Source organism: Vulpes vulpes, chromosome 10 (genome assembly GCF_048418805.1).
Source record: "Vulpes vulpes isolate BD-2025 chromosome 10, VulVul3, whole genome shotgun sequence".
Lineage (NCBI taxonomy): Eukaryota > Metazoa > Chordata > Mammalia > Carnivora > Canidae > Vulpes > Vulpes vulpes.
This window is the reverse complement of record NC_132789.1, coordinates 79,601,639-79,625,296: the sequence shown is the minus strand read 5'-3', so window position 1 is coordinate 79,625,296 and position 23,658 is coordinate 79,601,639. Positions and strand designations below refer to the sequence as shown.

Below are 23,658 nucleotides of genomic sequence, written 5' to 3'. Positions count from 1 at the left end.
TTTAGCAAATATTAAACAATAAAAGATCAAGGATCCTGAAGATTGTACTAACCAAACAAAAGGCACCAAATCGAAAGGCACAGAAGTATGAAAATAAATCTTGATATTATTTTATTGAGGTTTGATATTTTAATATAAAAGTTACCAGATTCTGTACCATTGTCACATCCTGGGGTGCCTTTTCTGGCCCCCAAACGGACCTGTTGTAGATATTGTATATTTGCATCTGTCAGGTTTCTGCTATGCTAATTCTGCAGGATAAGCAACTCCAAAATCAGTGGCTTTCCACAAGCAGCATTTGTTTCTTATTTATGTTCTGGTCTGCATTGTTGGCCATGGCTCTGCTGGGTTCAGCTGGGATTGGTTTACGGCTGTGGGTTGGGGTCTACTCTATTACACTTGTCTCCTTATGCTGGGACCTGTGCCTCCTTGGAACATGTTTTTCCTAGCTAAGACACACACTAGAGGTCAAGGCAAACCCTGCTTATACATTTAAAACCTCTGCATGAACATATCACTGGTGAGAGCAAGTCATGGGGCCTAGCTCAACATCAGGGGGACAGGAAACATACTTCATTTACTTAAGAAGGAAGTACTTCAAAGCCACATGGCAAACAATGTAAATGATTAAGTCTATTTCATCCTAACATATTACAAGTTTCTCAAAATACTTTGCTTCTTTCATTCATAACGTTTGCACAGTTGAAATTTTGCAGTACATGTATGATTCTTTAGCTACTTGCTGTGTTTTCCTCTTGCCTCTTGAGGGTAGGAGTTGTGTCTGTCTGGCCTCTCTGATATTCCCCTAGTACCTAGCACAGTGTTCTGGATGATATCAAGTACTCAATGACCGAACAGTCATTGTTCACATGAATTACCTTCTAGTCTACCTGAAAACCGTCTCAGGAATGGATATATATCTTTGTGAGAATTATTGAAGTTATACTAAGTGCCTTGTTTCAAATCGTTCAGAAATCCTCTTGCTATATTCCCATTGTAAGCCATGTAACCCTGTGGGAGAGAAACATAATCCATGCAAATGTGAGTAAGTTGAGTGGTGCTGCATGGGATGATGTCCATAGTTTGTTTTGGGTTCAGTTGCTCCATACATAAGAAAATTTGCATATATATATATTTGCATATATATATATATATATTTTACTTTACAAGTGGGAAAGATTTTCTTTTAAATTTCAAAATAATGAGAACATTAAAAGACCTAGCTTATGGACTTCTGGATCTCTGTTGGAGACTTATGCTACTCTTTTATCTTTAATACAGATATGTACACTGAGAAAATAACTTATTCATTTGATAAGCAATAGAAATCAGCGTGCTTTAGGTATGTGTACAGTGCTTGTGTGTGGCACAACATACAGAAATTAGGATGATAATTTCATCTAATATAATCAATAAAAATAAATGACTGAGTTCATCAAACAAAAGGCTGACCTATTAATAATGTTCTTCCCCCAGCCCATCTTCTACCTATTGGTTGCTAATGGTTTCCTGTTGGTGGGAGCTGCAGTGAGTGTTTGTTGCTACTGCGTGCATGTGCATGTCTATAAATGACTACAATGCACACATGGAGATGTGGTCACCATGGTTGGCCTGTCCATTTGTCATGGAGCTGTGGTAGCTTCCCAGGTTCCCTTCCACGAGAGAGCTGTGTTTACAAAAGCAGAATCTGGAAAGAAAAAAACCTTTCAGTCAACACTTAAATTTACATCCAAAGAGCTCTAATTGCCTTCATTTCCTTCCTATTTACCATGCTGGGAATGGCGGTGTCCTTTGGAGAGGATCACATGGCTCACTGACACTCATGAAATCAGAAAGTTCCAAGCATGTGGGGAGGGGGGTCATTCTAGTTATGTCCTCCAGAGTCTCTCCTTTCCAAAATTTGTGAGCAGGATTACTCCAAATTACTGCTTGTTGAGAAGTAGCATATGGTAACTGAAAATAGAATATAAGAGCAGAAATCAAGAGATATGGAAAATCATATTTTAAGAGTAAAGAAAAAGGACAACTGTGGGAAGAGGGGAAACATGACCCAGTTAAAAAAACATGACCTGGTTTTCTAACTGTTCTTATATACCACTAAAGCACAGAATATATCTAAATCAGGTGTCCTAAATATGCTGTTCCCTTAATCATTTTTACATCTGGGCTTCAAGCAACTGACCTCTTAAGAAAGTTTGCAACTGAGGAATTCCATGACCCGCAGCATGGACTGTGTTGAGGAGGAAACAGCGGCCAGTGAAGTCCCTGAATTGATGTCATTTCACCACTAGTACCTTAAGGCCCTAAGAAGGCAAAGCCCATCCACTTGACAAGGAGTGACACAGACAATAGAGAGAATCAGATGTTGCTAATTAGCTCATGCTACAGCGACCTAAAGCTTCTCAAGCTTTCAGACAGGTGCCACTCCGGTGCCTACCACTCTCTTCCTCCCACAGCTGAAGGAAGCCCTGGGAAGCAAGTGCAAGCCTACGTGAGATCCGGAGCTTGGCATAGCTGGATCCTCTTCCAAATTGTTTTGTCCCCTTTTTCTCTTCCCCCATTCTATTCCTTCTCTTTCTGCATTTGTGTGACCTTGGAGGAATTATAGAAAAGGACTGAAAAATTTTAAGATGTATATCTTTGAAAGACTGTTATATTATTTGTCATTGTATCATACTGACTACACTTTATTGCATATTATATATTATATGTTGTATTTTGTGCCTTATACATCATATATTATATATAACATATATAATATGTTAGACATCATATCTAATTTACTGCCATATATATCAAATGATCCATATTTGTATGTGTGTGTATTCTAATTTTATACATTATATATTATATTTACTGACTACCTATGTTAGTTAGAAGGCTGTTTCAAAAGCAACAGTAAAGAAAAACTGTTTGCCTTCTAGGAGCCTGTCATATAATGAGGATTTAAATAATGGAAAATAAGCAAAAAAGTAAAGTAATTGCAGGTAGTGAAAACTGCAATGCTATGAAGAAGGTAAATAGGGGTAGTCATGTCAAAGATGACGTGGGTTGTAAGAGGATGTGGCCTTGCTAGGATAGGGTGGTCTGAGGAGGTCTTTGTGAAGAGGTGAGATTTGAGTCTAGTCTAGAGCTATGAGAAAGAGACACTTTGGTGACATTCTGGTTGGCAGGAAGTTCTTGGAGACTATTTCAAGTAGAAAAAACAGCCTGAGACAGACTGGGCTTAGTTTTTTAAAAATATTTTATTTATTTATTTGTGAGGGATATATATATAGAGAGAAGCAGAGACACAGCCAGAAGGAGAAGCAGATTCCATGCAGGGAGCCTGACGTGGTACTCGATCCGGGTCTCCAGGATCACGCTCTGCGCCGAAGGCAGGTGCTAAACCACTGAGCCACCCAGGGATCCCCACAGACTGGGCTTAGAATATTGACGAGTGGACAGAATGTGAATGCACTGGCGTGGAGAGTGAAGGAGTAGGTGGAGCAGTGGCAGGAGCCAGAGCACAGAGGGCCTTATGGCCAGTGAAAGGAATTTGTCTTCCATGCAAGGCAGAAGCCATAATGAGAGCTTATTTTATAGCAGGAGATGAAATGATCTAATTCACTTTTTAAGAGTTTCACTGGGTATTGTATGCAGGATGAATTTGGGGGAAATAAGAGACCTTGAGTCCCATTAAGAAATTCCAGAACGGGATCCCTGGGTGGCGCAGCGGTTTGGCGCCTGCCTTTGGCCCAGGGCGCGATCCTGGAGACCCGGGATCGAATCCCACGTCGGGCTCCCGGTGCATGGAGCCTGCTTCTCCCTCTGCCTGTGTCCCTGCCTCTCTCTCTATCTCTCTGTGACTATCATAAATAAATAAAAATTAAAAAAAAAAAAAAAAGAAATTCCAGAACTATTCCAGAGAGTGAGATGGTGGCTAGGACAAGTTCCGCTGCAGTTGAATGAATTGGAAGAGGTGGCCAGACTTCAGAAATGTTTTGGAGGTGGAGCTGATAGCACATTGTAATGAACTGAATGTGGGGTGTAAAGAATAATCAAGGAAGACTTTTGGGCTTTTGGCCTAAAAAACTAAAGTGGGTAAGGTAGAGATGGTGAGAATCTTGAGAACAGATTTTTGGTGGAGACCATCTGTGGTTGCATTTGGAGAATGCTAAGCTTGAGATGCTTTGTACTTAATGTCTCATTGGTTATAACTTAGTCTCATGGTCAGACCTCGCTGCAAGAGGAGTAGAGAGATGTCCACTAACTGGGCACATTGTGACCTCAAACTAGTACTCCATCACAGAGGATAAGAAGAGAACAGTTGTAAGGGTAGGTGCCTAATAATATCTACCATAGAAATAAATAATAACAGTATACCCAAAATATGGTTTCCAAAAATAATTACTTTGGAATGATTCATGGGTCAACGAAGAAATAATGATGAAAAGAAGAAGAATACTCAGAGTGGAATAATAATACCTTAAAAGTGTGAGATGTAGCTAAAGTGATTCTTAGGGGTAGATTTATGCTTTAAATGTCATCATAGAGAAACATAAGGTTGAACATTAAAGAATGAGGCATTCAGCTTAAGGAGGAGTTACTCAAACAACAAAATGAATTAAAAGGAAGCAGGAAGCAGGAGATAATAAAAGTAAAAGGGAAAAGGGCTCCTGGGTGGCTTAGTTGGTTAAGCGCCTGGTTTGGCTCAGGTCAGGATCCTGGGGTCCTGGGATTGAGCCCCACTTCAGTCTCCCTGCTCAGCGGACAGTCTGCTTCTCCCTCTGCCCATGCCCACTGCTTGTGATCTCTCTCTCTCAAATAAATAAATAAAATCTTAGAATAAACAAACAGAAAATAAGAGGAAAAAAATCACCAAAATAGAAATAAAAAAATATAATTAGAGATAATTAACAAAATGAAAAGCTTGTTCTTGGAAGGACTGTATAAAATATATAAGCTAAGCAAGACTGATCAGGAAACAAAGAAAGAGAAACAATATTATGAATGAAAAGGGAAACACGTATAAATACCAACACAACAGACTTATTAAATCTGGAGTCAGTACTATAAATAACTTATGTCAATAATTAAAAGCACGTCATTGAGTCAATATTCAGAAATTTTCATTTTCTCAAATTTTCTCAAAAATAGCATTCTAAGAGTATTGTAGCTGAGTTTCATTAAAATTTCAAATATCAGATAATCTTTATATAGAGAAAAGAAAGAGAAAAAGCCACCTCAGTTATTTTTTGAAGTTTAGAAAACATTGAAAATAAAATGAGATAAACCATGGATCAATCTCATTTATGCAGAATATTAAATTAAATACCAGCAAAATAAAATTCAGCAATGTGCACCATAAACTATATCGTAATCAAGTTGAATTTATTATAGGGATGCAAGAATAGTTTCATATGAAAAAAATCAATTCATGAAATATATAGTATAGATGTAAATCTAAAATAGATTTACAGAGTAAAATAATATAAACAACCCAGTGGATATGTCAACATTAATTTATTGGAAGAAAAAATCTTAGAAAAGTGGGAATAGAAGGGAATTTCCTTAAAACCTGGAAAAAATCTATAAAAATATCCAGAAAAAATAATTAAATTTAACAGTAAGCCTCCACAAGCATTTCTATTAATGTAAGGGAAAACAAGAATGTTTACTATTATTGCTTCTATTCAAAATGTCCTGGGGGCTCAAGGCAATGAAATACAAGAAAAAAAAAAAAGAGAGATATAAGAATTTTGGAAAAAAAGATAATATTGATTATATACCTTCAAAATCTAAAATTGTATTCATGTTATTAAAACTTAAAATTATTAAAACCTAAAGTATAAGTTACTTTGGAATAAGTCAAACGAGATATTTGTAAGACCTATTTGGATGAAAGTACATAGCATTACGTAAGGATATGTAAAGGAGGGTGTGAATAAAGGGAGAGATGCTATGCTAATAAATGAGAAGATTATCATGGTATTTTGCTGAAGGTAAACAGCGGATCCTACAAGTTTCATGAAAGATAAAAAGACTAAGAGTTAGTGAAAGAGTCATGAATAATGACATGTGGGAACTTATCTGACCAAATATCAAAACTTTTTATAGAACTATAATAATAAGACAGTGAGCTAGTGGTTCAAGAATAGGCTGAGAGGGAGGTACCTGGGTGGCTCAGGTCACGGTCTCAGGATCATGAGATCAAGCCCTGGGACTTGTGCTGTGCTCAGCAAAAAGTCTGTGTGAGAATCTTTCTCCCATTCTCTTCCTCCTTCCCTGCTCCTTTCTCCACTTGTGCTCACTCCCTTTCTCTGTAAAATAAATAAATAAAATCTTAAAAAAAAGAATATAGTAGAATACACAAATCTGATGTGCAAAGAGACATTTAACACTGTTGGAGAATGGAAGGGCTGTCTGATAAATGGATCTGACAGAGAAAAGGGTAAAAGTAAATGCCTACATCATACTATATAGAAAAGTAAATTTGGAATGAGTTTAAGACCTAAACTCAAAAGGAATAACTTTTAAAATAAAGTAAAATAAAACATTTTATGACCTTAAAACCCATAGGAGGGATAAGGCTTACACAAAGCACAAACTTTAAAATTATGTTGATAAATTTTACTACATCAAAATTGAAAAGGTTTATTCACCAAGATTTATAACAAAAGCAAAAAGACAAGTTACAAGTTAGCAATAAATATTTGGAGAGCAAATACTCACAAGGGATTGGCATCTAGAATTTATGGAGAGTTCCCAGCAGTTGGCAAGAGAAAAGTAGGTAATGAGGTTGGAAAGTGAGCAAAGGATGTGAATTGACAATTCACAAAAGGAAACCCCAATATCCAATAAATGTGTTAGATAAATGCTTAAGCTTGTTAGTGTTGAGGGAAATGCAGATGAAAACCATAATTAAGGATCATTCCATATCCATCAGTAGACATGAACTAAAGTCTGATGATCACAAGTGTTGGCAGGGGTGTAGAGAAATGCTTATAGACACTCTTGCAGAACCACTTTGGGGAGCATTTTCATGATCAAACACTAGTATATTCTACAAAGAACTTTGACCCAACCATGTCCCCTAATGTGAAATTAGAGGCTGCATGTACTCAAGGAGACGCAGAGAGAAATGTTTCTGTTGTGTTGATTCTTGGTAACAGAAGATTGAAAAAGACATACATGTTCATTAAACAGGAGAATGGATAAATTTGTGGTGGTCTATGTATACACTGGACTATGGCAAGTGTGAATTTAGGCTATGCGTACCATTGAGTATAAATCTCTGTAACCTGATGCTGAGTAGGAAAATCAAGTTATAGAATGAATTCCATGTTTGATATAATAAATACTGTCATTTAGGGGACAAATTTATGTCTTTACTGTCCCTTCGGAGTTTAGAGTCATTTGAGACATAGATGCACAAATCAGACGAATGGTGGTAAAAATATATTCTGTATCTAAGCTGGATTGAAGGACTTAGTAATGTTTCTAAAAATATAAGCAGATCATATCATCTGTTCACAAACTGCTGATGGGCTTCCATTTCACTCCCCATGAAATCCAAAGTCTATTTTTTTTTTTAAGATTTTATTTATTTATTTGAAATGGAGAAAGAAAGTGAGCACATACAAGTCAGTGGGGAGGGGCAGAGGGAGAGGGAGAAGCAGACTCCCCATGTCGCAGGGGATCTGATATGGGTACTTGATCCCAGGACCTTGGAATCATGACCTGAGCCAAAGGCAGACATTTACCCACTGAACCATGCAGATGCCCCAAGTCCAAAGTCTTTATTATGCTCCAGGACGCTATGCCATCTGGACCCCCAGCCCTCCTGGCCTCATCACTGATCCCTTTCTCCCCACCTGTTCTTCCCTCCTAGTCCCTATGCACCTATTGTTCTGTCTACCTTGAATGCAACTTGCTCCCTTTTATCTTTCAGGGTGTGGCCTCACTTGCTTTAGGACCAGCGGGACTTAGTCTGGTGGGACATCCAGGGCTGGCCCTCTCTTCTCAGTAAACAGATTTGAAATTACCCACCTTCTAATCTGTGCCCAAGGACCTAAAATGATGGTGTCCAGATTTCCATTGTAAATCCCTGGCAATGAAAGAAAAATTTGGTGCCCATTTCCATTCTACTCATACTTATTTATTTATAGAACGTATTCTACTCCATTCATTAGAATATGATGTTTATATGATAAAGACACTATAAAATACATATGCCATCAAATTTAAAAATAAATGAGACCAAGTAAAAATGATTATTATTTTTTTGTGTCTGATTGTGGATAATTTCATACTATCTTTAATCAATGTCAAGAAATACTGTACACGAGGGTCATTGTTAACACAAGATATGAAGCCTTTATATATGTGGTCTTGATATAAAGTCTTCTTACTAAATTTCAAATATCTTGGCCCACTTCTTGACAACCCATTTCAGATCATTATTCTTTTTGCCTTGTAATGTGGTTAATGAAGATAATCGTACTAGGAAAAAGAGTTACTCAGCCATTTTCTTCAATTGATTGATTCAATAAATAATTATTCAATGCCTCTTAGGTGCTGGAATGGAAACTGTAAGGGCAAAGTTTGTATCTTCAGCTCCCAGCAGGATGTCCTGTGCGTGTTAGATGCTCATTTGGTATTTGCTGAATAAATGAATGAATGATCTGGGTGCTGTGCAGGTGCTACAGATAGCCTGGTGAGTCTCTGTCTTTGCTTTCCTATTGCTGTATTTAGCCATTGTTCCTGGAATGACCTAGCTTTGCTCTGGAAGCTCCCACATCCACTCCCACTGGTCTTGTTCTCCAGCATGTGACCTTATACTGGATGGGATTTGTTCTGGTAGGGTTTGGAGTCAGCCTGAGTGGTTGAATCTCTCCTTATGGCACCGTGATGGAAAAGAAATTCCATCTGTACCTTGCGAAGAGCTGCCCACTGTCTCCATCCTTGCTTTGCTTAATGGCATTGTTGGGAAACAGTTGTTAGCATTTGTGGAAAAAACTTCATTGCTTTCTGGAAAGTATGACTTCAAGTGGTCCCACACTTTAAACACAGAGCTGAATCAGTGATCACACACTAAAGATGTATTTTAAAGTCATGTGCTACTCAAGGTTTGCATGTAAGCTGTGATGGTTTTGAATGGGGAAAGATGCAGGATAGTTGGTCACAGACATGTTAGCAACCTTGGAATGCATTATATCCACGGCGAGCAGTAACACAGACATTTGAGTGAATGAGCCAGGAGGTAGCTGTGTCATGGGTAAGCTGAGGGCTGTGAGAAGCAAGGTAAATGTAGGGCAGGTCGTGACCTAGAAAAAAGCATCAGCTCCTCAGCAGATATGAGTGAGCTAGATTTGTATGGGAGGGCATTTTCGGATCTTCTATGAATGAGTTATTTGAGAAGTGAAATGTCTTCATCTCAGCGTGCCATGGTAGCAAGCTGATTCTCTGTCTCCTCTGTAATTTCAGTGGGAAATTAATCCTGCTGTGGCTGAGATGGTCTGGGAACACCTTTTATATTCGACTAAGTGGTTCTGTAGACATTGAAGTACAGGCTCTGAAAGATTTTAGAAATGTTTGGCTTTTCTAATATCCACTATGAAAGTCTGAAAGAAAAGAAGAGAAATGCCCATTCACTTTGACCTACAACTGATAATAATTGGCCCAGATAATAGCAGGAGAGTCAGTATCCTACAGAAATGACAAAAGGATGCATAGCTGCATCCCTGGAGGAGGCCCCACTAGAGACTCTGCTGTGCCCAGGAATTTACTCTGCCCAGAATCATAGGGCATAGAGCTGGAAAGTGTAACATTGCAAAGGTGGAATCATAGGCATGGAACTGTGAATGAATGCCTTAGGTCTTGCTGTTTAACAGCCCTGGTTTGTTGGCAGAGTTAAATGAGTTAACAAAGATTAGATGTTTCATTCATCCACAAATTGTATTAAGTGTAATAGATACTAGGTATGGTTTTAGGCTTTCAGTAGTGAACAAAATAAATAACCTGACCACATGGAGATTCCATTCCGGTGTGAGAGTCAGACAATACACCAAGAGGTCAGACAGTGATAAGTACTATAGAGAAAAAGTAGGATCAGAGGATGGGGGCAAGTGCCATTACTGATGGTGCATCAAAAGGATTCTTATTTGCACCCAGCAGAAGGTAACTCTGGTCAATTAATCGAAAAAGGGATTAAGCAAAATAAAATTGGGTGATTCACAGGATCTGTTGGAGAGCTATGGAACCAGATCTGAGGGTAGGCTTCCTGGGACAGTAGCTCAAAGAACATGGCAAAGCTGCTGTGATGCCTCCTACCTCCTCCATCACCTCCATCACTGAGAATGCCATGGTTTGCACTGCTCTCATTTCTGTGTGACACTCAAACTTGTGGCAGAAAGAGAAAGAGCTTCCTGCCCTTTACTCATGTGTTACTAGTTCATGAATCTGGCTGCTGATGGCAGTGCCTGGGCCTTGACAGTGTCTATTTCTCAGATTTATTTCAAGATTAAATTAGTTAGGGCTAATAAACAACTTCAGCAAAACTGTAGGATGCAAAATCAACATACAAAAACCAGTTGTGTTTCTGCATGCTAGCAAGGAACAATCTGAAATGGAAAATAAAACAGTTCTATTTACATATTTATTCCATTTAAGTACATTTAGCCAAGGAAGCTTGGGATTTGTATGTTGAATGCTATAAGAAAAATGATGAAAGAAATTAAATAAGATCCAAATAAATGGACAGGCATCCTGCATTCATAGGTTGGAAGGCTTGGTATTACTGATAGGATAACACTATCCAAATTGAATGCAATCCAATCAAAATCCCAACTCTTTCTCTTAAAAAATAGAAAAATTCATCCTAAAATCTATGGAATCTCAAGGGATTCCAAATAGCTAAAGCAATGTTGAAAAAGTACAAATTTGGAGAGCTCATACTTCTTGATTTCAAGACTTACTCCAAAGCTGCTGTAATCTAAACAGTGTAGTACGCTCATAAGGTTAAACATATAGGCTGATGGAATAGAATTGACAGCACAGAAATAAACCCTTACCCATAGGGCCAAGTGATTTTTGATAAGCATGTTAAGACCATTCAATGGGTAAGGACAATCTTTTCAAGAAATTGTTGTAGGAGAACTGGATATTCACTTGCAAAAGAATGCAATTGGACCTTGCACAATATATCCAGATTAACTTAGAGTGGATCAAAGACCTAAATGTAAGAGCTAAGACAGTAAAACTCCTAGAAAAAAATATAGGGAAAAATCCTCATTCACTGCCATAAATATTTCTTAAATTTGATACCAAAGCACAGGCAACAAAAGAAAAAAATGAGCTAGATTTCATAAAAATGAAACGGTTTTGTACATTGAAGGACACTATCAAGAGAATGAAAAGAACCCACAGGAATGGGAGAACATATTGTGAATTATATCTGATAAGGGGCTAATACCCAGAAAAAAATATATATAGAGAGAGATCCTACAACTCAACAAAAAACAAATAATCTGATTAAAAAATGGCCAAAGGCCTTGAAGAGACATTTCTCTGAAGAACATAATAAATGAATGAAAAGATACTTAACACCGTTAGTCATTAGACAAATGCAAAACAAAACCATAATAAGATACTATTACACCCATTAGATAACCATTATTAGAAAAACAGAAAGTACCAAATATTGGCAAGAATAGGGAAAAATATGGAAAAAATAACCCCTGTGCATCACTGGTAGGAATGTAAAGGAGTATAGCCATCATGGGCGTGTACAAATAAATTAAAAACAGACTCAAAACAAACACGAGTATGCCAATGTTGGTGGTGGCTGTCTTCACCACAGCCAAAAGATAGAAACGACTCATGGTCCTCAACAGATGAAGGGATAAACGTACTGTGGTGTGTCCATACAATGGGCTATCACTCAACCATAAAGGAACTACGTTTTTTTTTTTTTTTTGTATAGTTTTTAATTGGAGTTCAATTTGCCAACATTTAGCGTAACACCCAGTGTTCATCCCGTCAAGTGCCCCCCTCAGTGCCCATCACCCAGTCACCCCATCCCCCCACCGACCTCCCCTTCCACTACCCCTTGTTTGTTTCTCAGAGTTAGGAGTCTCTCATGCTGTCTCCCTCACTGATATTTCCCACTAATTTTCTCTCCTTTCCCCTTTATTCCCTTTCACTACTTTTTATATTCCCCATATAAATGAGACGATGGTGGACTATGTTTTTCCTACTCCAACTGACTTACTTCACTCAGCATAATACCCTCCAGTTCCATCCACATTGAAGCAAATGGTGGGTATTCATCGTTTCTAATGGCTGAGTAATATTCCATTGTATACATAGACCACATCTCCTTTATCCATTCATCTTTCGATGGACACCGAGGCTCCTTCCACAATTTGGCTATTGTGGACATTGCTGCTAGAAACATCGGGGTGCAGGTGTTCTGGCGTTTCCCTGCATCTGTATCTTTGGGGTAAATCCCCAGCAGTGCAATTGCGGGTCATAGGGCAGGTCTATTTTTAACTCTTTGAGGAACCTCCACACAGTTTTCCAGAGTGGCTGCACCAGTTCACATTCCATCCAACAGTGTTTTGATATATGCGATAAGATGGGTGAAACTTGGAAACATTTGCTAAGGGAAAATTATCGTATGATTATACTTACGTGCCATACACGGCTCCAAGGTCTAATGGATGGCTTGTTGATTGAATACGAAAACATTGGGTAGAAAGAAGAGGGGAACTCAGGAGAAGTTCTGTGTTTTTCATTCCCTGAAAGAAGAAGGATGGAGCCAGTAAACGGGGCCTTGGACAATCAAGTGATGAGAGTCATGACACACAGAGAAGGTGCATTCCAGGCAGAGGACTGCAAGAGCCAAGGTTTTGATACAGTGATAGGATGGGGTATTGAGGGAAGAGCTCTGCATCTAGAGCAGAGTCACCCAGGGGGAGTAGTAGATGAAATGGGAGTGGTAACAGGGGCTTCCCTTGTTGCCTGGAACAGTCCGGGTTCACACCTGTACCTTCAGGACAATTATTAGTATCCCTTTTTATGCTAAAAGATGCATATGGAATTGGTGAAGGCTGTTGTGCAGGTAGCAGACCTGCACCGCAGACCTGTCTGTCCATATGCATGGACCACTGCTGTTTGGTTCAGGAGGAAGCCACTGGGGACTGGACTGTGGATGCAATGAGGAGCCCCTGGAGGGCTGCGAGTGGCAGATTTGACTTCAGTTTACCAGAACTGTCCAGCTGACTGCTTCGAAGTGGCAGGTAAGCTTGCTGGTGTGGATCTCCCCCAGGAGATGGGGCTTCTGCAGGAAGAGTGCCCAGGCAGCTTGCCTGATTCTCTAGACACCATCTCAGCTTTGACACCTGAAGCCTCAGGCAACACTACAGGGCCCACGAGGGTCTTCAGCCCACTTCAGAGCTCACGAGGAAGCAAGGGTGACTTGTGCCTGCTTTGTGCCTTCTAAGCAATCTCATACAGCAGGACTGGCTGCTGTAAGCTGGATCATGTCAACTCCCCTCTGGGATACACACTTCGTGCCTGAGGACCAAAGGCCCACATTCATGACAATTTCAGGAAGACTGAATGGCAGAGGACTTGGAGCGCTTAAACAGCCTCCTTCACTCACAGTGGGGTGACATCGTTCAGATGGGTTTTGAGGGTTTAGGGGTTTGAGAAAGGATGAAATAAGCCAGAGATAACCTGGAGGGTGGGAGGAGGTGGGGAAGCAGGATGAGATGGATTTTCAAAAGGCTGGTCCAGTTCCAGAGTAGAGTTAGGAATTACCGTGGAGCTCCTGACTGTATTCTGTTTCCCTTAGCATCGAGATGCGGATCGTGCTGGCACCTGCTTTCAGATGGCTATTGCTTGAGTGAGTGACAAACTGAATGAATGGTCAAGGGCGGTGATCATACAAGAAAACCCCAGAGTCAGACAGCCTGAGTTCCATCCTGGCTTTGCTGTTTTCCACCCTGAGGTGGTCTCATCTTCCTATACCTTAGCTTCCTCATTGGCAAGATGACATTAATAATAGCACCAACCTCACTGAGGCTGCTGTGGGTTTAATGTAATGGCCTAGAGCAGTGCCTGAAAAGCCTGTCACATGTGTTAGATATTACTACTATTCCTTCTGACTAGTGCACTGTGTATTTATGTCCTCTTTCTCATAAGGCCAGTCCATTTTATTTTTAAAATGAAACGTTGTGATCCTTTTGTTTTTTTTTTTTTTTGAAGATTTTACTTATTTATTCATGAGGGAGAGGCAGAGACACAGGCAGAGGGAGAGGCACACACACAGAGGCAGAGACACAGGCAGAGGGAGAAACAGGCTCCATGCAGGGAGCCCAATGTGGGACTCGATCCTGGATCCTGGGATCACAACCTGAGCTGAAGGCAGACACTCAACTGCTGAGCCACCTAGGCATCCCTGTTTTTTTGTTTGTTTGTTTTTTTTTTTTTTTGTTTTGTTTGTCTTACAGAAGTTAATTGATATTGAATCGTATAGACTAATACATTGAAGGCTGATGTTTTGAGTCTAGCCTATTTTGATCACAGTGACTGGCCATGCTGTAGTCTTTCTGTTTTGGGAAGTAAGTGGATTATTTCCCATGGACTTCTCTGTATGTCCATTAGCCAATGGTTTTTTTTTTTTTTTTTTTTTTTTTTTTATGTTGTTGGTTTTGAGCAAAGTCAAGCTTCGCCTTTATCTCAAATTTTTCACTTTTATTTTAAATATGAGAAATATCAAACTAAACTTGTCCATTTTCAAGGAAAAACTTACTTTGAGTTATTTAAATCTGACTAGACAGGTAAAATTCAGAACCCTAGTAAGCAGAAATGATAAAATCAATTATCCTCAGAAAAATAAGGCAAGGACTTGCTAATACAGGAGGTGACATCATTACAGTTCATTATAATCATTTCAAAACTTTATTGAGTATTATCTGAATGTATTTATGAATCTGTTTTACCTGAGTGGTCCTTATGTTCTGTTTATGGATTCCTTATATAACACAAGAATGAGTACATCTCAAGGAAAGATATATTTCGATTCATTACTCATCATAAGTATAATTATTGTTTAACAATATTATGAAGGGCTAATGATGAGATGCAGGTGTTTAAACATGCAGTGCCAGTGATTTGACATCGTATTCAGTTCTATGCATGTACATTTTTAAAGGCTTCTATTCACTATTCACCAGGGGGACAATAAAACTCTACACAATGGTAAGTGTGTTTGCTAAAACATGATGTGACTGGTTAATTTTTAGTCTTCAGATTTTAAAATGGATCCTTTTTTTTTTTTTTTTTGCAGTGATACTTGTTCTTTACTTGTCAGTCTATATATTAAACTTTAGAGTAAAAAAATACAACAGAGCTATATTGGTAAAGTCCAAATCCCACCTCTCTGGACCCTTCTAGCCATCTCTGGAAGGTGATGGGAGGTTGGAGGACACATGGACAGTTCAACCTCAGACGGAGCAAATGAACTCTGAACTGGTGGTGAGAAGCTTTGACATGTGTTTTTTTTACCTAGAATTATTGATATTCTAGGAAGGTGTAGCTCAACCTTCTCACTTTCCAAGTCAGAAGACCGAGGCTGGAAAAGTCATAATTTGGCCAAAGAAACAGGGCTGGTGGACCACACTCCTTGTACATGCAGACCTAAGCCTCTTAATTGTGTCAGAACTCCTCCTAGCATGCTATGTTGCCTCCTATCAAATGTGAGACTATTTGAATTCTTGATTAATATATCCAGTCAATAGACATTTTTGAATAACTACTATGTGCCTATTTTAGGCTCCAGGATCTCTAAATTCTTTTTTAAAAAATATTTTATTTATTTACTCATGAGAGACAGAGAGAGAGAGAGAGGCAGAGACACAGGCAGAGGGAGAAGCAGGCTCCCTGTGGGGAGCCCAATGCGGGACTCGATCCCAGGACCCCACCCTGAGCTGAAGGCAGATGCTCAACCACTGAGCCATTCAGGTGCCCTTGGATCTCTAAATTCTCGAACTTGGTTTTGATGTCACTATTCTGCTTTTTCTTCTTCTATGGGCTCATGTTTCCTTCATTAAATTCTGTGAGTGTGTTGATAATTTGTGGCTTATCTTGAATCTTTAGCGCTTAATGGGGCAGGAGTAGGAAGAAACCAACACTTATAAACAGTTCTGTGTACTTTCTATGTGTTATCTTTATGAAAAGCTTATAAGCTGGCATTGCACCCTAGAAAAAGAGAAGCTAAGTCGTTTGATAAGGCTTAAATATCTTTTAAGTGACAGTGCAGGAGATCTGTTCACCCACAGTTAACATAATGTCTGGCATTCAAAACACTTAATTTTTTTTTAAATGAATGAATGAATGAATGAACGAATGAAGCCTGGCTTTAAACTCAGATCTACGTGGCTCCAAAGATCTTTCCACTGCATTCGGTTGCCTTTTTTGTATCCTGTAGGGTCAGAAGCAGACTGGCTTTAAATATCACCTAGCGTGTAAGCAATGCTTCCATAAATACTTTTGCTTATGGTGACATATAAGTTCCCTAAGGCTTAGAATGATTTCATAGCTATCACGCATTTCTTTTAAGACCAAGAAACTAGGTACCTAAAAAATAATTTTTGAAATTCTTGTTGGAAGATCAAAGGCAATAACAATGAGCATAATAGTGCTGTGAATACTCCCCGAATCCTGGAGGCATGAATGCGCCCTCCAGGGTTTGAGGCAGCTCCATGTCTGCACTGTGGCTCTCAAGCACTTCTGGTGATTTTCCTGATCCGTGGAAGGATCACTGCACCCAGACCCCACTTAATTAAATGATTTATGTGGATGCATGGTTTTAGTTCAGAATAGTTTACATTTTCCTGGATTAAGCACCTTTTTGATATCACCTAATCTTTCAACAGTCTTTAAAAATATGTTCCCATTTTACAGGTGAGGAAAGTTGAATTTAAGAATGGCTAAGTAGAGGGGTGCCTGGGTGGCTCAGTCGGGTAAGCATGTGTATCCGACTCAGCTCAGGCCATGATCTCAGGGTCCTGGGGGCCAGCCCTGCTCAGTGGGGATTCTGCTTGTCTCCCTTGCCCTCAACCTGTCTCCCTGCTTGTGCTTGTACTTTTTCTCTCTTAAAAAAAAAAAAAAAAAAGAATGGTTAAGTGGAGATTAAATCGCATAGCACACACCCAACTACTGCATCATTTACCTTGGTTGTGGTTTATTATCACACTCCCAGTTACTTGCCAACTTACTCATTCAAAGAATGAATTTAAAGAATGTGCGTTAGTTGTCCCTACATTCTGTGAAGCTGAGCCGGAGAAACACAAGTCAGGTGGTTGCCAAGAGCACACGTCTACATTTCTTCATACACAAAGAAATATGTGAACAAAGTTTATTCATTGCAGCATTCCCTGAGGCAGCCAGAAATCAGAAGCAATCTATATATTTATCAGCAGGGACTGGTTATATATATAATACCATAACCTTTCAAAAAGAATGAGGCAGGATGAGAAAACATGCCCGTGATGAATTTAATAAGTAGAAGAAGCAAATTGTAAACAGCAAGCATCATATTGTGACAAGGATGGCAAAGACAAGGTGTATGTGTGTGTTCATAACCTTGACCTCTCCATGGCCCTTGGAGGAGAAAAGTGCTTTTGTTGCTTGGGCCCAGCAGTCATGTCAGGCCTTTCACTAGTCAATTCAGTCATGGCTACAGAGAATGACTGAGACAATCCTAAGGAGACTAGTGATTTTTGGAATGAACTAAAGCTAATAAGGGATGAAACTTGATTGAGAAGAGGCAGGAGGAAAGGGGAAAAAACTAAAGCTAGCATGGATTGAATTTTGGGGAGTTTTTTTTGGTGGGGGGTGGGTAAGGAGGACAAAGGTGTGAGGGGGGAAAAGGCAGGGGAAGCAAGCAGTGTGTGTGTGGGAGAGAGAGGAGAGAGAGAGAGAGAGAGAGAGAGAGAGAGAGAGAGAGAGAGAGAGAAAGCTACCATGATGGGAAGAGCAGGACTTTCAGAGAAAGGGGAAGATGTGAGACACAGTTTCAGAACACATCACTATTTGCAGTGTAAGGTGATACTTCTTTTATTATATTTTTTAAAAAAATTACTGATGTAAAGATTTTACGTGCTTTCCCAATATTGGTTTTTGGGTATAGGGGTTGGGCTTGCTTTCTTTTGAATGTGGCAGCCATACTGAAGTGGATGGACCCTGAGGAAATAGCTTTATCTGGCTTACATTGTGTTCTCATTTGTGTAAAAAAAAAGTATATGTGTGTAATGGCACAATATATGCACCAAAACTTTCTGAAAGCAACTGGTGACGTTTTTGGAATGTTGATTACCTCTTGGGATGGTGAAATTGGCATACTATTCCATACTGTTCAGAGTTTTTACAGTGAGCCTGTATTACTTTTAAAATTAAAAAAAAGATATATTTTGGTGATGACTGTTTTTATTTATCATAAATGGAATAGGACCATGAGGAGGAGTTGTCCCCAGCAGCAGTCAAAAGGCTTTAATATGTAAGATCATGGAGAAAACTGCTCCTAATGCCTAACTTAAGTTTAAACAATTGCATCAAGGCTTATTGGGAGGGGAAGAATGCACAGGCCAAAGGGAAGATCTAGCTAACTTGCTATGGGCTTAATTCCTCACAGTCACTCTCAGGAGTGTATCTGGGAGGACCTTTCTATATTCAAATTGCAGAAAGAGCATCAGGGGTTCATAATGTCTGTGTGAATCCAGACAGCTGAGTTTGCAAAACAGCATCTAAGGTGTTTCTATAGGTCAAGAAACAAAGATATGTGCCAAGAATTGGGGAGCCGATGGCGGTCTGTTTCTCTGATTTCTACTGGGTGCTGCCTCCTCACATAGCAGAGAATTGGTTTGATGCTGAAAAGACCAGAAAACAAAACAACCAAAAAAGCCAGACAAATGTTTATATCGGGGTATAAGGGATCAATACATAACACTCTTTTTTTTTCTTTGCATGAATTTTGAACCAATGAGAGTGACAGAGAAGCTGATAGAAGTTGAAATATCAGATGGGTTAGGGATGTGATTTGGGCATGTGGCCAAAATGGGCTTTCTGTTCTGAGCCCAGAATGGCAGCCTTGCCCGAACCACCATGGTCAGAGCTTTCTTTTTTTTTTTTTTATTTAAACTTTATTTATTCATGAGAAAGAGAGAGAGAGAGAGGCAGAGACATAGGCAGAGGGAGAAGCAGGCTCCATGCAGGGAGCCCGACTCGGAACCTGATCCTGGGTCTCCAGGATCAGGCCCTGGACTGAAGGCGGCGCCAAACCACTGAGCCACCCTTGCTGCCCTGGTCAGAGCTTTCCAAAGTGGGAGACAACAGACTCCTCCTGAGAGGCTGACCTCACGATTACAGACAGACTGGAGCCACCCGCTTTCTGCAGACCCCAAAGATGAAGGAGGGTGCACCAAGTCAGGCACGCTCAGTTCTTTCCTTCAAACTCCACCATCAAGCAAGTCACTGTATCTCTAGTTATTGATAAGAAGGCAGTAGTGGAGTGATTTGCAGGCAGTGTCTTCTCTCCAGGACAAAACTGGAACATCTATATATATATTTTTCTAAATATATATATATATATATTTTTTTTTTTCTTCTAAAAAACATGAGAAGTTTTAATAGGGGAGGACCTCAACTCTTCATATGGGCAAAGGTGCCTTACAATGAAGCCCTCCCATTCTGGAGTTTGGAGGAAACCCAGCTGACCTGCCTGCTCGGAAGGGCAGCCAACCAGTTCACAGGTCTCGACCACCTCTACCAAGCTCATGGTCATGGGTGAGGGGGAAGCCCTGATTTTTCTAATAAGAGAAGCATAACTGCACAAACAGGAAGGAAACTCATCAGCTAGGCTTTTATTCATAATATAGGCATACCCTGCGGATATCGTGGGTTTGGTCCCAGACCACTGCAGTAAAGTGAAAATCACAAAAAACTTAGTCAAATGAATTTTTTTTTTTGTTTCTCAGGGGTTATATAAGTTTTGTTTACACTATACTGTACTCTATTAAGAGTGCAATAACAATATGTCTAAAAAACATATATATGTTTATATATATATGTTTAATATCTGACTTTGCTAGATAATGAATATATATATATATATATATATATATATATATATATATACCTTAATTAAGCAATACTTTACTGCTAAAAAATGCTAACCATCATCTGAGGTTTCAGTGAGTTGTAATCATCAATCATAGATCACCATAAAAAATACAAGAATAATGAAAAAGTTTGAAATACTGTGAGAATTACCAAAATGTGACACAGATACAACAAATGAGCAAATACTGTTGGGAAGAGGGTGCTGATAGACTTGCTCTATGCAGAGTTGCCACAAAACTTCCATTTGTGAAAAATGCAACATCTGTGAAGCATAATAAGGCAAAACACTATAAAATAAGGTATGCCTGTACCAAGGACTGCCAGTATTTAAGGGAAGCCAATTGCACAAAAAGGACTAAGAAGACCCAATAGAGAAATGGGCATTAGAAGGAACAGACACAAATTAAAAAAAAAAAAAAAGAAAAAGAAGAAGAAGAAACAGACACAATTCAGAAATCAGAAGAAAATTTTCACTCTAGAAGATATCCAATTAGTGTCTTCTGGGGAATTCTGAGAAAATCCATAAAATAAGAACATCTGTGTCCTTGAAAAAGAAGCACTCAGCAAACAGAAAGAGTTCATAGAATCATATACATGGTGGCTAAGAGTAAATCATTTAACAGAAGACTGCAACAGATGTTGTGGAACATCTCCCAGAGTGTAGGGAAAAAAGAAAAAAATAAAAATGCAAGAGGAAAATTAAGTCCTGGGGAATCAATCAAAACATAATCCAAGCAAGCATAGAAGATAGGAAGAGAAGGACAGGGTGGACTTGGCCTGAAGCACCATGCCTCCTCATTGGTGCATCAGTGAGGCTGTGATGCCCAGGCACTGACCTTCACCTCCTTCCATCAAGCTCTGCATCATCATCTCTCCTACTCCTGTTGTTCCCATGGGACTTCTGTTGAACCCAGAGCTCAGCCATGTGCTCAGGGTTGGAGAGCTCACTGTCAAAGCCCGAGCCAGCAGTGGGACGACACCTGCCAGTCCTAATGAACCTTTGCTTCGGGATGGTGTTGCATTGAGCATCACTGTAGTACAAGTTGCCTGAGTATAAACTGCACAGAATAAATTCTGGACGCCCCAGGAGGAAAGTTATTTGAACTAAAGATTAAAAGTTTGATATCTAAAACCAAATCAAACTGTGAAGATGAATACAATCGGGAATCTTACATACATGTAGGTTTGGGGTAGGGAGAGCCATGTGGGTGGTTACTGAACCTCTGTGTGACTCACTTTCCTCCTCTGTAAAATGGGGAGAGGACAGTACTGGCTTCATCAGGTTACCATGAGGATTTGATGAATTCATGTGTCTAAAGCATCTAAAACAATGCCTCGTCTATATGAGGTACTCAGTGAAGGGTTTGTTGCTACTAGTATATCATGAATAGTAGATTAATAATAAAAGTCCTTTCTAAAAAAAATAAAAATCTATAGTTAAGGACAATCATGCCATCTTTCTCTTCTAAAAGCAGGTGCTTCTTTATGTTTTGGAGGATCTCAACATTCTTCATTTTTCTTTAAGATTTTATTTATTTCCTTGACAGACAGAGTGAGCAAAAGAGAACATGAGCAGGGAGAGGGGCCAAGAGAGAAGCAGGCTCCCCACCGAGCAGCGAGCTCAATGCGGGGCTCGATCCTGGGACTCCAGGATGATGACCTGAGCCAAAGGCAGAAGCTTCACCGACTGAGCCACCCAGGCGCCCCAAATCTCAGCATTCTTATTTTAGAAGTTTCACAACCTGATTTTCTTTTTATCGTTCTAATAGACTTGCTTTTACATATCAAACCTCTAACCCCTGGTTTAAATAACTTTTTCCCTCTGAATTCCCAAAATTTATTCTGTGTGATTTATACTCAGGTTGCTTGTTTGTATCACAACAATGCTCACTCTGAACCCATCGTCTTTGCTGAGAAGTGCTTTCCAATCTTCAGGGTTTGGTATTGTGTGGTGGGAAGCATTGCATTTATTTTCAATAGCACAGGATTAAGAAATAACACTTCATGAAAGAAAGCATATCTCAGTGCTAGAAGCTTAACATCTGCGCAATGACCTCAATAGGTAACTCCGAGTCCCCTTTGGTCAATTTCCTGTTAGAATCCTGGCTGGTCTAGTTCTTATTTGTTAGAAATAACTTTCGCCAGAGGAAATTGGGCAGAAAACCTTGCCAGTGTATTTAACTTTTTGTCCTTTAAGAAATTATACTTTGATTTTAGAGGTTTGACTTTGCTAGATAATGAAATTATCATGGGGGAACAAGCCATGGAAATAATAAATACAATAATTCTTCTTTGCCTATTGTGTGTCTTTGCTATTCATAAATTTTAGAGTCTCAGATATTAGATACACTTACGTAAGGCCTCACGAACGGTAATTATCTTTTGGCCAAAGAAAAAGCCCAAACGAATGCTAAGCTGCATTATCGCTTGGCTTCTGACATGAGCTGATAATCAGATTTTCTTGCTTAAATCCATGGTGCTCGAACAATGCTACCTACTGTCTGTGCTTCCCGATATTACCCTTAATTAGAAAGAACAGAAACACAAATCTGAATTATTTCAAAATCTGGTTTCCATGGTCAGTGGTTTGAGGGGCTTAACTTTATTATAAATAAACCTGGCTTTATTGGCTAATGAAATCTGAGATGTGAAGCCTGGGATAGAGGGTGTGTAATATTCTGATGTTTACACATCAAAATATCCAGTGTGGGCAAACTGTCTTGTAATAAATCTTTGGATAATTGAATTATGATTCCTTTGTCCAAGTATAGTCTGAAACCCTAAGTCTGAGAAGAACCTGAAAGGAACTTCAGTTTATGTTTTATTGAGAAGGTTTAATGATATGTGTACCCATAGCTGTCAAGGGGGTGTTGATTTTTTATTTATTTTCTTCCATTTTTGTCCTTTTTTTTTTATTTGACAAATTTGGGGCACATAGTTGTAAGTGGGTGATGGGTCTGGTTCTGCATCCCTCAATGGTTAAAAATATTCACATTGGGCTCTTTTTGCTACACGAATTGTGCATGGCCTGGCATCTGAGCAAGACAGATGATAAAATGAGAGATCAGCTGTATTTTTATTTATGGTCTTGTGAAAAGCAGACTAACAATAGGCAAGGATGCCTGACCCCATTGGAAGGGCTGATGAATAACTAAGTGGAGATGATAACTTTGTTCTTTTCTTGGAAAATGACATCAGGAAGCTAATTCCTAGAACTGCTATCACATATAAGGACCTCAGATGCTGTTGACAAATGTGTGTGTCTACACATACATATCACATGCGTATACTTCTACATATGTCCTATTTTATATATAGTGTATCTCTATATATCTCCTGCTTCTCTGCAGATGGTGGGGCCTAAGTATCAGTGTGTTTGTAAATTGTGGCCCCGGTCCCTTTTGTTCTCTGTTTAATAGTATCTTTTTTCCTTTCAACCCCTCATTAATATTTTCTTCCCACTCACTCCCCAATGACCTCTGTGCTAAG

At 39.3% G+C, this 23,658-nt stretch overlaps 1 long non-coding RNA gene across 3 annotated transcripts in view; it reads left to right on the top strand.

Moving 5' to 3' along the window:
- The window catches only part of LOC112930684 (uncharacterized), a 200,575-nt gene that overhangs the window by 71,561 nt on the left and 105,356 nt on the right, over positions 1-23,658 (top strand). The gene's annotated exons all lie outside the window — the stretch shown is intronic.